Source organism: Sceloporus undulatus, chromosome 4, assembly GCF_019175285.1.
Source record: "Sceloporus undulatus isolate JIND9_A2432 ecotype Alabama chromosome 4, SceUnd_v1.1, whole genome shotgun sequence".
NCBI classification, from domain to species: Eukaryota; Metazoa; Chordata; class Lepidosauria; order Squamata; family Phrynosomatidae; genus Sceloporus; species Sceloporus undulatus.
In genome coordinates, this window is record NC_056525.1 from 174,222,049 (window position 1) to 174,241,019 (window position 18,971).

Below are 18,971 nucleotides of genomic sequence, written 5' to 3' on the forward strand. Positions count from 1 at the left end.
CCGAGCCCAGCTGTGAGCTGAGAGTATTATTTTTTTCTGATTATAGGCTTTATGTTTGATCTTTATGACAGAAAAAATAACTGTTTGCCAACACTGGTGTTTTGATCTTCCTGATGCGCACAGTATAACATGATTGCCTGGGATTGTTGAAACATAGGTAGGTCATCAAGGTATGTAATTAATTGATAAGATAGCATCACTTCTGGTTTACTGTCAAACCCAGATATGCATTTTAAATAAATGAGAACCATGGAAATCTAAGAACACAGCTAGAAATATGTTACTGTTTCCAGTTGCCTAACCATGATATATGCAGCCTATCCTTTGCCTGTCTAGTCAGATTTAAGTCTCACACTATTTCTGTAACTCTTCCCAGGTAAACATCCATGGACTCTAGCCTAATTATACTGTTAGTTGGAAACTTTTTACATAAGTAACTTAGGGAACAGCAACAAGTCCTTTAAATGCATTAAACAGGAACATATGGAAGGTGGCAACAATCCCTATCTTGATCTCTCTCCTTTCCCTTTTCACACTTCCTCTTGATATTCTGCATAACATCCATGTGTGCATGCATCATTTCCTCTCCTTGATTACAAAGTGTATGTGGGTACGATTATACATTCCTTGACCAAAGAAAGGTACACTCCATCTATCACGGATGGCTATCTTCTTCCACTGATCAAACAAATGTAAGAGTAATGGACATAGAGTGGTGTGTGAAGAATGGGATACCCACTTAGCCAACCACATCTTCTGACTTAACCTTGACAATCAATGAGGTGACACTTGTTGCAAATTGTCTTCACATCATGCAATAATATACAGTGACTATCTTTGCTACCTTTTCCCACTTGGTACTCTCTAGATGGTTTAGGCTGCAATACCGATTTGCATTAATCACCATGGAAAGTGAGGTACACCATCCAGATTCTAGAGAGTACTAGGTTGATGAACGCTGATGCAAAGAGTCAACTGAATACACAGGGAGAATTGTCCCGTGCATAAGTGCCAAGTGGAAAGATTTACAAAATAGAACATAAAAGGACCCTGTTGTATCAGATCAGAGACCTTGTGTTCTCTTTTTACAGTGGACAGCTAGACATTGATGCAAGACATGACTGAGCAGCACCCCCCACTTGTGTTTCCTAGCAACTCATGTTTAGAGCAATACTGCCCCCAGTGCTAGTTGATGAGTAGAGACTGATAGCCTTATTCTCCATGAATACAGGCGCACATTAATTGTTGACTGTTGCAAGTACTTTCTATACATTTATATAACAAGTATTTTCTATAAATTCATAGAACCATGTGGTTAAAAGTGGTTGATTTGGTGATTGTATCATAATGTCACAATATTGTTCCAATTTGTAATGTCACAATAATGTTATAATATTGTGCCAGTTTGTAATGTCCCAATAACTTTTGTTTAGTATGAGATATTACAAGTTACCTACCCTTCAGAGTAAAAAAAAAAGTAGTTTTGGAAACAGAAAAAGTTTATTTAAATTATTTAAATAGATTTTTATTTAAATTAAAATTTTTATTAATCAGAAAACACAGTCAGCCAGCCAGAGGTGTCACTAAGGAGGTGCAGATGCAGAGAGGATATACACCTGGTTGGGGTGGTAAACCCGGAGGGACTAGTATGGCTACTGGGTGAGAAAGTGAGTCGTCCATTTCTTGCTGGCACTGCAGCAGACCCACTGAGTGGGCCTTCTGGAGGCCACAGTGTCACCTCCCTCAGCAACAGCTGCTTCTGGGGGGAACTGTGCCTTTTGTTCAGAGTCCAGCATGGTTGTTGGGTGAGCAGCCGCACCAGACCCTGAATGGGACCTCCGGAGGCCACAGTGCCACCGCCTCCTCAGTAGTGATCATTGCAGCGTATGGTGCAGCTGCTGGGTGAGTAGCCACACCGGATCCTAAATGGGCTCTCCTGAGGCCAGTGTACCACTCCCCTCAGCAGCTGTTTGGACAGGTGGGTGGCTGACCTGGGAAGGAGGGAGGAAGGGTAGGGCAGTCAGAATCTCCCCACAATGGGTAACACCAACTGCAGCAACGCCACTGCAATCAGCTAAAATGCCTGTAACTTATTGATAGCTAAGTATTTTTTGATAGCTTAGTATTAATATTTCCAGACTTTTTATCTTCTACTTATGCCCTCTCTGCTTCAAAATCATATTCTGCATTAGGACCCCTGATGGTGAGGTGGTTAAATGCCTGTACTGCAGCCACTCACTTACAAAACACAAGGTTATGAGTTCAGCATCAGCCAAGGGCTCGAGCTCAACTCAGGCTTGCATCCTTTCAAGGTCGCTAACATGAGTTCCCAGTTTGTTGGGGGGCAATTAGCTTACACACTGTAAACCGCTTAGGGAGTGCTTAAGTGTACTGATAAGTGGTATAGAAATGTACTTGCTATTGCTATTATGTTTCACATGATAAATGCCACAAATATCCTGCTATTTGAAAGGAAGACTAACTATTCTGGTATAGGCTATTACAATTGCAATTCTGGATATTCCACATATTATGTGGGTGAAGACATCAAAATGCCCAGGTGAATGAGAAGAGTATTTCTTAAATTATTACTCGTCACTTATTTATCCGTATTCTGGAATTGGCTATTACAATTGCAATTCTAAAGGCATGACATAAAGTGTTCCAAAATAATATGCTGTGTCTCCTATGTATCTGATAGATGTCAACAGCTTGCATTTACTGACTAATTAACTTTTTAAAATGGCATTTATTCTCTTTGCAGCAATAGTATTTTGGAACTGTGGGTAGTTAGATGTCTGATAACAATTTAGAACTGTGTCCTCATTATACAGTAAAATGCCGGACAGAACAGCATCATGTTTCTCAATTTAGGTTGTAATCCTGTATACATATACATAAATTTTACTGAACTCAATAGGACTGATTTTCAAGTACTGTATTCTTTAATATGATTGCACTGTTAGCTGGATGGATTATGTATAATTGCCTAAAATAAAACTAGATGAAAGTTGGCCTGATGTGAGACTTCTCCAAAGCTAATTTTGTCTTTTTTTTCACATTATTATGTGGTAAAGACATCAGATGAATGGGATGGGTATTTTCTAAATTATTGCTCATCACTTTCTTTGCCCCAAGTGAATATATGTTCTTATTTATCTGCATGACAATGTTGTGAAATGGATTAGTAGGCTCCTTAAGAATGTTGTGGTTGAACTAGTGATCGCATCTAACATTGTCAAGACCATTAGTTGAATGTTGTGAGCTTTATCTTACTGGTAGCTCATGTCTACCAACCATCAAGAGCCTATTCACACTAGATAATTCGGGTGCTCCTTTATTCCACTTTAACTGCCATGGTTCAATCCTATGGAAATGCTGGAGTTTGTAGTTTGCTGGGGTTCTAGAGTGCCCTGGTTGAGAATTCTAAATACCCCTTCCTAAATGTAAACTTTTGAGGTTCCCAAAGGATGAAACCATGGTTGTTAAAAGAGAATAATTCTACCGTACTGTATCTAGGTCTCCATTTTAAGACTTGTGGCTAGTAATAGGCCCGGGTTATATTGGGCTTTTTTAACATTTAGACATTCTTTCCTATGTTTGTCTACTAGTCTTATTGGATTGTTGATTTTTACCTGTTTTTCCCATATATGATGGATCACATATTCAGAAAGAAATGTATTAATAACTTCTAGCCAACTCTGTTTTAAATATGAGAAACCAGAATAATCCCGCTGGTGTGGTTATTCACTCGTATCTGTTACAGCTGAAGTTTGTTAGTACTGTACAGAGATTTTTAACAATAAATTATTCAGTTTGATAGGCTGTACTTCACAGTTGAACACCTTCTATAGGAAAGTTTAATTATGATTTTAGCTCAAGGGTGTAATTAAAGTTTTGAATCTACCGAATAACAATGATATTTTAATAGAAATAGGCTGTGATTTTGATTTGTTGGTAATAAATGGAAATGAAACTCACATGTTGGGAGGTACTAACAATTATAACTTGCACAAAAATACTGCATAGAGAAACCTTCTTACTTTGACCCACAACAAGAACAAATGAGTGTATGTAATCACATGTGTGCTCATATATGCACGCACAGTTAACCATGTTCATTCCTTACAAAAGGCACTCTGTTCTTCACCACCTGGAAGAACCACATTGCACATACTTTCCCTTCAACTTATAGTCATCTCACTGTCCCTTAACAATCCGCAGACAGACTTTTCTCCTTTCTTACCCAACCCAGCCTGCATTCCTCAGGGATTCCCTACTATACTCATTCTGTAATCTCAGACGATGTTGCTGTCTGGCTGAAACTACTCCTGCTGGATGTCTTTGACAATGTGTGTGGTTTGTGTGGGCAGAAGAAGACACGATACTGAGGCAGACACCATCATAATTTCAGCACTTTCAATTTGCTCTTCTGATGATATAACTTGCATTGTTAACACAGGGTATGACAAGGAGGAGATAGTGTAGGTTTTACATTTCCATTGGCATGGCATTTGAGTGCAAACCCAGCTCAAATACTAGGCATTTAAATATCTCTGGGTTTTCCCCCCCCAGTGTCTGTATGCATTTGGTATCTTCAAATTACAAGCAGCCTTGTAAAAAAGCCCACAAAAGCTACAAGCCTGAAAAGTTATTTATTAGACATCTGGGAACTGGTAGAGTAGTAGCAGAAAACTTTCTACAGCATCCCTTTGTGTTTTTATGCTGGACATAGAGAATGGGTTTCTCTGCATAGAGCAGTATGCCTGGTTTCTGTGCTGGATTGGACTACAGATGTAGGGCAGAAAGGGGTTTCTCATCTCTAGAGGCAGATGCTCCCACATCAGCAACTCAAGAGAAGTAGATTTGACCTAGACAAAGAGCAAGGGGAATCTTCTAGAAGATGAAGGAAAATCTAAGGAATCTCTGATGAGGAATCTGAGACATGAAAGAAAATTCAAATTATCTCTCAAGTTATCGAAAGCTACTTCACTATGGTGTTTTCTTGGCATGATTTGTTCAGATGGGGTTTGTGATTACCTTCCTCTGACAGAGTCTGACTTGCCCAAGGTCACCCAATGCATTCAAATTTTGGCTTGGCTATGTAAACCCACTGGGGGACCTTGGGCAAGTCCCACTCATTCAGCCTCAGAAGATGACAGTGGCAACCCCCTCTGAAGAAACTTGCCAAGAAAACATCATGATAGATTCGCCTTAAAGTCGCCATAAGTCAGACACATCATGAAGGCACCCAACAACAACTTCCAGAGTCGTACTCCAGTAGTCAAATGGCCATATTCTGGGAAGAGAGATAACAAAGCTGTAGGATGGTGTGATTTTACAAAAACATGTGATACACATACCACAGAACTGTTGTTGTTGTGTGCCTTCATGTCATTTCCAATTTATGGCAACTGTAAGGCAAACAGTTGGTATTTCCTTGGCAAGAGCCTTTGCTTTCTTCTGAGGCTAAGAACATTTGACTTGCCCAAGGCCACCCATTGGGTTTCATGGCCAAGCAGGGAATCAATCCCTGGTCTCCACATTCATAGTCCAACACTCAAACCACTATGCCACACTGGCTCTCCATCACACACCTACACATAGATAATTATAGATTGCTTATTAGGCGATATATGGAGCTAGCATGGTTCAATGATTTGAGCATGGACTATGACTCTGGAGACCAGGGTTCGAATCCTGGCTTGGCCATGTAAACCCACTGGTTGACTTTGGGCAAGTCCCACGCCATCAGCATCAGAAGATGACAGTGGCAAATCCTCTGTGAAGAAACATGCCAAGAAAATCCCATGATAGGTTTGTTTTAGAGTCATCATAAATCAGACACAGCATGAAGGCACCCAACAGCCACTTCCAGAGTCCTGCTCCAGTACCCAAATGACTATACCATGTTGTCGTTCTTGCTCTTAAATGCCTTTTTGGGGGTGTGCGGCATATTTCAAAGTTATTTTAGGTCCCGGAGGAACATTATTTCCAACAGGAATTAATCCAGAAGTCAATTTGTGGTGGGTGCCCTGTGGCTGCTTCAGGGGCCCTAGGGTGTGTCTGCAGTAATGAAGACAAGTTGTGTTATCACATCCACAGCAAGAACACACATGGAGCAGCTTTGCTTACTCCAGCAAGCTGGGGAGCTGTGTGAGTGCAGTGTAATAGTGTAATATTTATGGTATGTATGAGGTGAAGTTTCCAAGAGCAGATCACCACTACAGATTATTACTAGTACAACACAATTTCTTTAGTTTCAGTTTACTTTAAGAAGTCCTTTGGATTCTATATCAGAAGCAGAGGCGGTGTGTCAACAGAAAATCAACAGGTACGGCCCTTTGTGGGATCCTGGGTGTGTTGCATTTCTGCCTATCATGCAACCATTAAAAAACTGGCGCTTGCTAAAAATAAAAGGCAGCAATCCTATACTGGGCTTTTGGCCATGTGAAGGTTTTTTTTAAAAATGCATTTTTAAAGGATTAGAATCTTTAGTCACATCTAGAACTGGAGTTGTATGTTTGCCCTTTGGTGTTATCTGGTCAGAGTTCAGAGGTAATGTGTCGTTCTGAAGAGCAAAGCAAGTTGTGGTATGTAGCAGCTAGGCTGGGGGAGGGTTAAAAATAATCACCTGCCGTTGAAATGAGCCTTGGGAAGTAGGAAGTGCTGCAGCTCAAGCTTCCTGTATAAATAAGTGTGGCTTTCTCACAGCTACAGCATATGTGTGGCGAAATGCATTTTAAGAGATAATGGCAACATGCTCCTAATGGTAGGGAGGAGATTATTCCTCAGAGCCCTGAGAGGGTTGGACGATGAGTTCCTTTTTAGATCTATAATGTGTCAAGCATTCAGGCTGTGGGAGAAGGAAGGAAGGCAAGGAAGGAAGTAAAAGACAAATATGTTTCTTCAGACTTTGAGCGGCTGCCGGCTGTGACATGTCGTTGAAGCACTGAAGTGTGAGTGAAGCTATTGAAAAGTCAAACGCCTGGGAGATAATTCTGCTTTCCATCTACAAGGTATGCTGGAATGACCTGCGTTTCTTGCCATCAGGAGGTGTTAAATGAGGACGGTGGGCTTTTCATGTTCAGTGCTTAAAGGGAAAAGGGGAACTAAGACACCCAAAGCCACTTCTGCACATGATTTTAATGTAAGGATGCCACGCTGCGTAGTTCCTAGGAAATGGTATGAGACAAAAATGTGTCTCTTAGATATTAAATCCCAGTGTCAGGGTGGTAACTATTTATTGAGCTCTTTGGAAAAAAGAAGCAGGCTGGTTTTATCAGTATAACATTGCAACCTCCCCTGCCCCCAAAAGAGATACCTTGTTAGATTATTAAAAATGTTCATTTTATCTGTATGGTAGCAGAAACAGAAACGGTGTGACATTATTATAAATGTATTAACTTGAAATAGAAATCAAAGTTTTGTATATGTAAAAGGACAATCTCGGGATTGTGTCTTGTGTCATCTGACTGGTAGCACAGTTCCATATGCATCTTGTATGGGAGAAATACACAAGATCCTAGGGACACATTTATTTGTTTGCTCTAATTGCTCTAAGTCTAGGACTTTAAAACAGAACATTAAGCTGGCAAATGCTGCATGTGTGGTGTCCATATTTTTACTTACTCGTTGCAGATTGATTATCTTAAGTAATAAATGAAATTCTTTTATTTATGTGTCTGAATATATCAATAAGGATACAGTGTCTCTTTACAGGGGTTTCAGTAGAAAGTTGCATTTGGTGCTTTGCCTGCTGTGAATAATTGTGTGTGTGTGTGTGTGTGTGTGTGTGTGTGTGTTCATACTTTGCATAATAGTCAGGTATCTGATCTCAAATTCCACTTAATATGCTGAAAGATTTAAAGAAATTCTACTCAGCATGGGATCTTGTGCCTGGCAAATTTCTCTTCTGTTCCTGCCATATCCACCTTAGACTTGTGCAAGTGATCATACTGGGTAGAAATGTACATGTGGGAAGAGAGGATTTGACATTGCACTTTCTGGCCCTACCTATGACCTTTGCAACTTCTTCACAGGGACTTTCATATCTATGCAGGTGATTCCTGTTTTCTGTTTCTGCAAGGCACAGACCATGTAATCTAAACCAACTGCATCAGAGGTCTGCTTCTGTAGGCCCTGGCACACAATTTACTGACAATTCTCTGGGCATATACTGGATGTCTGGTGGTTTGATCCCCATGCTGCCTTCCATGTAAACATTTCTGTGCATGTTGCCCATCTGCACAGGGTACTTGACAAGTGAATGGAGTGGACTATCAACTGGCTACATATTTCTACTCTTGTATCAATCTGAGAAAACTGTGATCCCCTCTCCCTGCCCTCCTTGCCCTAGCATCAAGTTCTGTTCTTCACAATTCTGGAGCAAACTGAATGGATTTATTCTTCTTGGGGATGTGTCACTTAGTGGGTTTTGCCATTAATTTCCACCTTGGCAGTGTGTGTGTCTTCTCTACTCACCCCTACATGAACTTCTGGCTTCCTATGTTATTTCCTCTCCTGTTTTCAGTGGAAGAATGCCAGAGGTAAACAGAAAGGTCCACCCAACATGATGACCACAGGTAAAACCACAGGGTGAAATTTGTAATCGAGTCTGGAGAGGCATTAGCAGACTTGAATCTGTCTGAATGTTCTGGTATACTGCAGGCTGATTGTTACATGAAGCACAAAAGGTGCAACTAGAAAATTTGACTCAGTTTATTTTGATTCCAGGTCAAATTGTCTGACCCAGAATGCAGTACTGGCTTGGATTTACCAGCTGCCACTATTATGGTAGCTGTATTTGCTTGGGAAACAAAGCCTTAATAAATAGGTTCATAAGGGAAGGGCCCGAAGGCCATTGTAAGGAGTAGGCAGGGACTGCTGCAGGGAGCCATAGCTTAATTGTGGCAACTGGAATGTCTGGATGGATATGAATAACCCTAGATCTCTCTCTCTCTCTCTCTCTCTCTCTCTCTCTCTCTGGCAGATATTGCATTTGGATTGTTGTACAGTTTCTTGAGGGACTGCCCAGTTATTCCTGCATATCCACCACAGGTCATAGGAATTTAGTGTGGTAGGAACATTGCTTTTACTTTTGAAAATAAACTCCACTTGGCAAATAGAGAAAATTCAGTTACCCTGATCAAAAGAATGATGGCAGATGTTCTTACCAAACAACATCAAAGCAACAATATATTATTTTATTTTGTACTGGCTCAGTTGAACAGAATAGTAGAATTTCTGCCCTTCAAGTCTTTATCTCATTAAAAATGTAGTTCTGAGTGCTGTTAAATCATTTGCGTAAGTTTGCAATGTTCAGAAATGTTTGCTTAGCTTCCTGTGCCAAATAACTTTGTGTTTAGTATTCATAGTCTTGCCTTTCACACACCAGGTACAGGCTTAGAAGGGACTTATTATGTCTTGTATACAAAGAAATGAAATACTAATTTTTGATTTTGAAAGGATATAGCCAAAACGTTTTTGCTGGAAGTAGTCATTGTTTGACTGTGGTTTCATACAAATTGCTTGTTGTGTGTCACATTACTTCCACACTTTTAAAAAGCCAGGGCCCTAGACTAAGGCTTCTTTAACCAGAGGCATGCCTGCAGCCAAGAAGTGTTCTGGAGGACCATATGAACAGGGCAGGGTCTAAGCATTACAGCTTTAATGCATTAGATATAAACACAATTCTTTTGATGTGTTTGAATCTTGGTTTTGTAACCAAGCCTTCCCCAATCAAGAGCTCTACAGATATGTTGTATTATAGCTCCTGTGACATCCACCCACTAGGCATGCTGGTCAGGACTTCTAAAAGTTCTAATCTAAGGCTGCATCTGCACTGCAGAAATAATGTAATTTGACACCACTTTAACTGCTAAAGCTATAGAATTCTGGGATCTGTAGTTTTGTGAGACATTTTGCCTTCTCTGTCAGAGAGCTTAGATGCCACAACAAACTGCAAATCCCAGGATTCTATAGGATGGAGCTATGCAGATCAAACTGCATTATTTCTGCAGTGCAGATTTAGTATAAAACATAAGGCGGGCATCAGATTTCGGAAGGAAATACCTTTGACCACTGTTACTCTAGATCAGTGATTATCAACATTTGCTCCTCCAGATGTTTGGTGAGATGAAGTTCAAAACATTTAGAATATCAGAGTTTTAGAACTACTGTTCTAGACCTTTGTCTAGAGGCATTCATCTTTTTGATAATTGTAAAAATTAGCACTGATAAGGATAGCACTGAATTTCTTTCCAAACATCATTGTTGTGTTCTGACGTTTATACAATGACTTTACAAAGGCTGATCCATAGTCAAATGCAGTTTTGGGTGGGGTACATATCCCACTAGTTTGTCCCATGTCCCATTCCACTGCAGTTAATGAAAAGATATTGACTGAATTTGTAAGAGAAGCAAAGAAGATAATTCATTTCAGAAAGCGTGTGTGTGTGTGTGTGTGTGTGTGTGTGTGAGAGAGAGAGAGAGCGAGGGAGGGAGGGAGGGAGGGGTGGTGGTGTAGTATGGTATGAGATCTTACTGTTCACTCTGATGTTTTACAGGAGTAAAATTCTGTGACTACTGCAGTGGTCTGTACATTGCTTTGGAGATGGCACTGAGGTAAAAACCTTTGTGCCTTTTGAGAAGAGATGGCAAACACAGAGAGGCATGATCACGCTGCAGCTCTATTTTTACCGGCTAAAAGACTGCACTGAGCTTTTGTTTTCCACTCACTCCCACTTAGCAGTATTGATTTTTTCAATATTAGGAAGCTAAGGACTGGTTTAATGTTGTGTCTTTGTTCCTCTTCTGTAGTCATGGGAATCATGAAGAAACATTTAGAAGTGTATGATGTGAGTAATTCAAAAAGCAATCTTTGGATAAGAGGCAGATGTGTGTCCCTGGGCTCAGAATGCAATCTGCCCTGGATTGCATATTATTCCCCCTAAGAATCAGGTGAGTGGCTTGGGAATATTCCTGAAGCCAATCCTATTCTTGGATATACAGGTGGTGAAATTGCTTTCCACCAATTTTGTTGATATGCCAGCTACACCTTGAGCATAATGGATCTGGCCATTGTCTTTCATACTCTAGCAACCTCAAGATTAAATGCTAGCAAAGTTCTCTGTGTGTTCACTGAAAGTGACTGATCCAGAGTAAGATTCTAACAAGCCAGTGATGCACATAACATTTATCAACCCTGCTTGCTTCCTTTTCATTTTGGCCCCAATTCAAATAGCTGGTATTGACCTTCAAAGCTATATCTTTGTTTCAGACAGATGGTACTGATAACTATCTACTTTCATATGAATTTACCTAATTGTGCTTGTCCTTTTGGAAGCTCTTGTTTTCAGTTTATGGACCTGATACTGATTGATGGGTTCTTCTTACTGGCATTTCCCAGAGTTCCTTTCCCTTGGTAGTCTCACTTGACCTCTTCACTCTTAAAATTTATGAGACACATCAAGACCATTCTCTTGCATAGAACTTTGGAGGAGGCAAAGGCAGAGGCCATGAGTTTGACTTTATCCCCAGCTGTTTTTCATATGTCTGTATTTCTGTTTTTCTTGGTCCTGCTTCACTAAGCACTGTGTTTTTATACCGATGTTTGTAATCCAAGTTTTGCATAAATTGCCTTGCAGGTTTATTTTTAGATGGAATGTCAATGTATATACGTTTCAAATAAATAACATAAAAATCTTGGATGCTTTGTAGGCTGAAGATCTCACCAGACGCAGTGTTTGGCACCTCTAGATAGACTATGAAAAATGCTCACCAGAAACTCTACTATCTTCAAGGAGTCAGCAATAAATGACCCACTAAAGGCTACTTCTTATGTAACCACTCTTTTAGCAGAATATTTAATAGCTATGAAGAATGTCTTTAGCACTGAAGATAAATGTGTCCATAGAGTGGTCAGTCATTGCAGATGCAGCATTATAACTTGGGCAAGAGTAGATAAATCTAGAAAAGCATGTGGTTTCCAGGAACTGAAGTGGGGGATGGAAGGGCTGATGTTGCACTGAAGCCAAGAGGAGTCCATACAAAAGAAAAGGATGACAGTAACTGAGGATGCTTGTGCATCCAGGGCAAAGTTAAAGTTAGGGTGGTGTAAAGAACGGAACCACTTGATGTGAAGTCAGCAGACAAGTTTGGGATACCAGTAGGGAGTAACTAGCTAGCAGAGTTGTAGGAATATCTGAGTTGTGAGTAAAGAGGTGCCAAAATGCCTAAGGGTATTTGTGTCAACACTGACCTAAAAAAATCACACCTACATAAAAATGAACAAGAAATCATGTATAAGCAGTTGAAAAATCCCATTCTTGAAGAGCCACAGAATAAGCCCGACTGGCATATGGGATGCATTTGCCCACTCACAGGTGAATGCGATAAAATCCCGTATTAAAAATATATGTGCCTTTATCCCGTCAGGGATAAGTTGCATTAAAAGAGAGTGCGCTAATCTCCTTAATGACTCAAACCTTGCCCTTCGCTTTGTTTTTATTCAACTACTGCTTGCAGAAAAGAGCTTCAGTTGATACATTTAAAGACAGTGTATTATATCATTGGAAAATCCTCTATCATTTTTATAGGGACACAGGGCAACTAAGGAAACCTCCCTCAACCACACTTTAGTTTCAAGGTTTTTGCCATGGCATGTTGTAATGAGTTGCTTTTGCTCATGTCTGGTTGTGATAGTTTCTTAGAATGAAGGTTTCAAGCTTTCTATTTTCAGGGGACACTTTTTATGTCAAGGATCCTCAACATGATGCCCATGAATCTTGCCTGAGTTGTGTGTTTGTTTCCCTTTCCTCCTGATTTCTGTGTGTGTGTGAGAGAGGGAGAGGGGGAGTGACTGAGTTGTTGTACTTGTTTCTCTCAGAGTTTCATTGATTTGCCTTGTGTGAAACATGGAATACTGTGGGTTCAAAAGAGTGCTCAGGAACTCAAAAAGCAACCTTGATTCTTGGGTAATTTTTCTCTTTTAGGTGCACCCACTTATCTTCTGGGAAATAGGTGTTTTAGACCTGGCCACACCCATTGTGGCAGTCATTTTGTGAATGAGCACGTCACCTTCATGGCAGTCACTTTTATAGAGCACCCATGACACATCGAAATATTCTCATTGACCAGAAGAAAAAAGTTTGAGGACCTTGGCACAAGATTTAGTGAACTAAAGATGCAAGTTGAGAGGTTATCTATTTAAGAAGTTGGTCTGCCATTAGTGATCTCATTGAGGAGCCTGGAACTTTCCAGAACACATTTTAAAAATCACTACCTTCGAATAAAACGATACAGCATGACACAGAACTATTGTTTGCCTAATCAGAAGGGCATGCAATAAGATTTAGCTTTTGTTTTCAGTATCACATGGATGTATCACAACGGTCAATGAATAATTTTTATATGAATGGGTTATAGCTGCATGTTAAAAAATATCTAATATGTTTAGCAAATAGTATTTGATGATTTCTTATTCATTTTTAATTTTGCTGCCATTCTTGCATGTGTGTGTGTGTGTGTGTGTTTTAAAACCCTCTTGTTCCATCCTGTTCAAAACAGTGGACAATGTCATGAGATCTGAAGCCCAACAAAGGTATTTCATCTGTCTTTTTGTTAGATTCATTTTGGTGATGGCATCATTTCTTTCACTTTCAACATCAGTGCCCTGCGCTGTGAGCCTGGAACAAGGAGCGCACCCTGCCCTTACAAGTGCCTCCCCACTTGGAGTACAGCCCACTTTCTGTACAGAGTTACTGTACATGTTCTGGAGCTGATCTACTTCAAAGTCAATGTTGTGTAACTCAATAGTAGGAAGTTTTGGGTTTTTGATCCTTACTGCACCTATTTTAAGAGTTTTACTGCAGAGCAGTATCAGTTACTGTAAAAACAAGAATAAAAAGAAGGAAGGAAGATGGAAGAAAAGAAAAAAGAAAAAAATGTGGCACCTTTAAGACTAACTGGATTTTATTTTTGCACAGGCCTTTGTGAATATAAACCAACGTCTTCAGATGCAGTATACTGTAGAGTAATGACAAATGCTCAGGTAGAAAGCATATTTACACAGTTGTGGGAGTGGGGAGAAATGTAATAGGAGACAGAAAGAATTAGCCTTGCCCTCACTTTTCAAAGGGCTACCTAATGTCATGCAGGTCTTTCAGATATTTATGGTGGTCAGTTGGTGTTGATATGTGAAAGCAATAAATCTGTTTTGCAAAAGTCAGTTTGCCAGTTTCAAAACTTTTTCTGGGAAGATTCCCTTTGTTATATGAGCAGTAGCGAGAATTCTTCTCTTGATATGTACGGCTTTATCACACCAACCTGTTGTCTCCTAGCAATCATGTTATTTAAGCAAACAGTAATGTACTATTATGGAAACAATGACTATCACACCTTCTCTGCGATAACCCTATGGTGTTGCACATTTCTGCAATCAGCTTTCTACACTGCCTCACTGACCCCACCTTCTTCTCCATCCCCACCCCGTTTCCACCCTACATAGTGCATGCACACTGCTTTTCCTTTTTTCTTTCACTGCCGTAGCAAAAACATTGCCATTTGTACAGTTTCAATAATTTTCATTGCTGCCACTTCGTTCTTCCAGTTGAAATCACACATATACTCAGTGCGTCTCATAATCTGCCCACCTCATTCACATGTTTGTGTAGCCCCTATCCATCTGTTGGTTCACATTGGTTGCTTTTACTCCTTTCTCCAGTATTTTATTTTAAAAAAAAATTGTTTGGCCATAATTACATAATTGTGGCCTTCTGACAACCCACCATCGCAATGCAATTGTTCAATTATGGCAATTAATATATGATAGCGTTTATATTTTAGAATACGATAGTGTTAATTTTATTATTTTGTCCTTGAATATAAATGTCTGGTGTTGCAGACATTTGTTATAAACAATATTTATAAACAAATGTTGTTGTTGTTAATATAGCAAATTAAAAATATATATTGGGGAATGGCGTAAAAGCAATGTTATTCTATGCACCATAATGTCCTTTTAGGACACTGGAAGTGGAATGATTTCACCTGCTGGGGGATAGGAGGGGGAGAATAGGAGAAGCATGCCCACTCATAGCACAGGACTGCTGGAATAGTGCAACTGCAGTGGAACAAAACAATCACACCATAAGTAAGAGCTGAATAGCAGTCAATGAAAAGATGTGATAAAGTAATGATGGAAATACAGTACAACAATGGGAGAGTCATGACACTGTGTGATAAGGAAAGATCAAACATGGAACTAACCAGTGCAATTGTGCAACACACCTATTATGTGATGAAGCCTGCAGTGTGCCATGAATGAAGCCATTGTCTGTGCTCATACGTCTGCTAATGGATTGGAATTTGTGGATATAATTCAGCAGTTTCTCTGTCTAGTCTTGCTTTCTAATTTCCTTGTTCAAGAACCACAACTTGCAAATCGCTGTGTGTCCAAGAAGACTGAAAGGATCTGCAACTGGTTTGGGTTTTTTTGGCATTTCTGAGGTCAGATTTGCGTCCATTAATCCTCTTGCATAGAGACCATCCTGTTTGTCCAATGTAGAGTACACACTGGACTCTGATGTTGTGGGTGATGTCATTGGCCCCTGTAATATTGCTCCCAGAGTAAATGTGGGGACAGAGAGGGCATATAGGTTTGTGACAGGGTCTTGCCTCAGTATTACCATCCATGTTATGTATCCTATTGTAAGTAGATAGTTGTTCAAGATTTGAAGGCTGTCTGTAGATCAATAAAGGCCTGCCTCCCAAAACTTGTGAAAGGGCTGTGTTATTCTCCAGAATTGGTTGTAATTCATTGATAATGCAGCTGGGGTGATAACCACTGGAGTGTTCTGCCATTTTATGGTTTTGGTCTGTCTTGTAAACATTTACAAAAATCCAAGAGTTTTCACTTTCTATATTGTGAGTCTGAGCAAAATCAGTTCTATAACCACTACCAGTAGATTTGGTAGTGTGTCCTGGGTAGAAACTGGTAGAAATTGGTAGAAACAGTAAGTACTGTATGTGTTGCAAGTTGCAACCAGTCGGTTTCTGACAAAAGTATGGTGTTTAGAAGTCAATTTTGCAATTGCAGTAGTGTGAAGAAAGTTTTGTTGTGTGGATTGTTCTAGGCTCAGATTGATGGTAGGGTGGAAGTTGTTGAAATCCTGGTGGAACTGCTCAAGTGATTGCTTTCCATATGGTTGAATTAGAAAGATGTGATTAGCAAACTGTAGGTAGAGGAGAGGTTTTTGGTACATGTGCTGAGGAAGCATTTCTCCACGTCAGTTATAAAGATGTTTGCATATTGTGGTGCAATGTGGGTGCCCATGGCAGTGCCACTGACTTGGAGGTACATATTATTTCCAAAAGTGGTTATGAGTAAGTACAAAGTGGCAGATTTGAGTGTGGTGTAGCCTCATTGTGGATAGTATTAATTCTTCATGGCTTGTAGTCTATACTGGTGTAAGATGTTGGTGCATAGGGATTATACATCCATAGTGGCTAGGATGGTGGTATCTAGGAGGTTGTGAACAGACTATTTTACTCACAAAATCAGTTATATCATTCACATAGCTTGGAATTTTCATGACATATGGCCTGAGAATTGACTCCAGATATCCTAAACAGAGTTCTAATACTTGAGACAATTGATCTTCCTGGATTGCCTTGTTTGTGTATTTTGGGTAGGTAAAAAGAAGATTCCTGGTTTGGCTCCTGGGATGTGTCCATTTGAATTCGGTTCTGTACTTCAGTGGAGAACTCTCTGAGTAATTTGTGTAGTTCCCTCAAGTATTTAATACAAAGTGGGATCTTTGGCGAACAGAGGATTCCAACTATGGAAGAATGGACTATGAAACTTAAGGACTTTTCAATAATGGATAAGATTACTTGTCAGCTGAACAATAAATCCTCTAAAGATTATGAGGATCAGTGGAAAGAAGTAACAAAATTATGGGAAAGAACAACATAAAATTTGTTAAACAGAAAAATAAGTAGATATATTAATTTGGTAAGAGGTGGAAGCTGACGTAAACTAAAAGATATATATAAAAATTGTGATTATTAAGGAAACGAAAGTCGAAAAGGATCTTTTTTCAGAAACGTTTAAGGACAGGTATAAAATTCGTTATTTTTCATAATGATAGTAAAGTAAGACATACGTTAGTAAGACAATTTAGCCACTTAGTTTGAATGTTGTCAGGAAGTTGTGATACAAAATAATAACTTAAACAGTAAGAAAGATTGGAAAGAAAGAAAGAAAGAAAGAACTATAGAATGTAAGAGATGTGATATGTAAGTATGCTTGCTCAATCATGTTTTAAGTGTTTATATAAGTACAGTATGTTTGTTTTGTCATATTGTGAACGTTTATATAATAAAAACTTAAATAAAAAAATAGTGGGATCTTTGGCAAGGATTCTGTAAAATGTGTTGGACAGTTATCTCTCAGCCTCCTGTATGCAGTCTGACTTGTTCAGTCTGACTTGTCCTTTTTGAATAATAATAATAATAATAATAATAAAATAGATTGTTTCTAGGATTGTGGATGGCATCTCTTTCAATATGTCTGAGATTGTGTGGTAAACTGTGTCTCTTATTGATTAGCTCAGTTTGGCCACAACAACAACAGCATTGTAGAGTAGAGATCCAATTCCATGTACTGGCCTTCTAGAGGGGCCATGTAGAATTCTTTCTGTAGTGCTTGGAAACATATTCTTGTGCAGTTTTTTGGGCTATGAGGCCGGGTTCTAGAAGAGTTTATTCCTGACGTTTCACCAGCAGCTATGGCTGGCATCTTCAGAGAATGCTAGGCACCCACTCGCTTCCATTTCAGCATTCTGTGAAAATGCCAGCCACAGCTGCTGGCAAAAACGTCAGGAATAAACTCTTCTAGAACCCAGCCTCATAGCCCGAAAAGCCCACAAAAAAACTATGGATGCCAGCCGTGAAAGTCTTTGGCTTCACATATTCTTGTGTGTTGGTGCAGTGACCAATATCAGGTGTCACACTCATTGAAATATTCCTTGAGTTGTAGATGGCAGATGAAAACCTCCAGGTTACCACATAATTGGACCATATGTTGCAGATTTGAGGGGCAGAAGGATATGTTTTGTGAGAAGACATACTCCTCAGCTTGGCTTAGTGTGTGGCTGGAAAGATTTACAATATTACTGTCCAAGTTGGTGGTGTTTCTGCTATGGGCTGTTGGGGCTTGTAGAATAAGAGATAATTTCTTTTCTTTCTTTTTATTTAGAGAAACAAACTGCATCTCATAGGTGTTTTATCTTTTTGTGGAGAAATTCTGTTTAGTGCTCTGTTGTGTAGAGGACTGGTAGTTCTGTAAGAATAGTTCCTGATCTGGGAATTCCTTTTTTGAACTTCTCTTGTTTGCTGTATAGGATGCTGATGAGATGACTAAGTAGTTTCCTGGAGAGGATGTGGCACAACTTGTCACTGTAACTTGTGTGATAAATTGTCCCTAGTGGATTTTTCACCTAGAGTCCCCTAGGAATTATGTCTTGTTTGCATTTATTCAGAAAGATGATGTTCATCTGTACCTGGGCAAGTCTCTTGAAGAGATTTATGGACTTTCACTTTGTCTCATTAAATCTGGTACTTTCCACTGTGGTAATTTTTAAAGAAGTAGCTGTATTTGACACTGCTTGTCTTGCATCATCAAAAGGAGGAAGGAAGGGGGAGGAAGTAAAGGATATGCAGCAGCACTTTTAAGACTAAGTGGTTTTTATTTTCACATCAATGGATATAAAGCTATTTCTTTGGATGTAGTACAGAGTGATAATAAATGTTCAGACTAGATACTATTTTTTTTAAAAAAGGAGGTTTTTATTTATGTGCAGTGCTTCCTTTTTCTCTGGCGTATTTTTGTTATGGTTGTTTTTGCCAAAGATAAACACTGTTGTTTGCCATCTTGAATAAAAAATAGGTGATACAGAGGGTGAAGG

General features: G+C 39.5%; 1 protein-coding gene across 5 annotated transcripts in view; it reads left to right on the forward strand.

Annotated features, from left to right (window-relative positions):
* Window positions 1–18,971, forward strand: part of RNF144B (ring finger protein 144B) — a 103,940-nt gene that overhangs the window by 36,753 nt on the left and 48,216 nt on the right. The window contains exon 1 of one of the 5 annotated variants that reach the window (XM_042464911.1): window positions 6,575–7,019. The exons of 2 other annotated variants lie outside the window; for them this stretch is intronic. The gene's annotated coding sequence lies outside the window, so the exon portion shown is untranslated. Of the gene's footprint in view, window positions 1–6,574; window positions 7,020–8,568; window positions 8,586–9,059; window positions 9,080–18,971 lie in introns of those variants that run through there. 2 more of the 5 variants (XM_042464915.1, XM_042464914.1) reach the window with 2 other exon arrangements.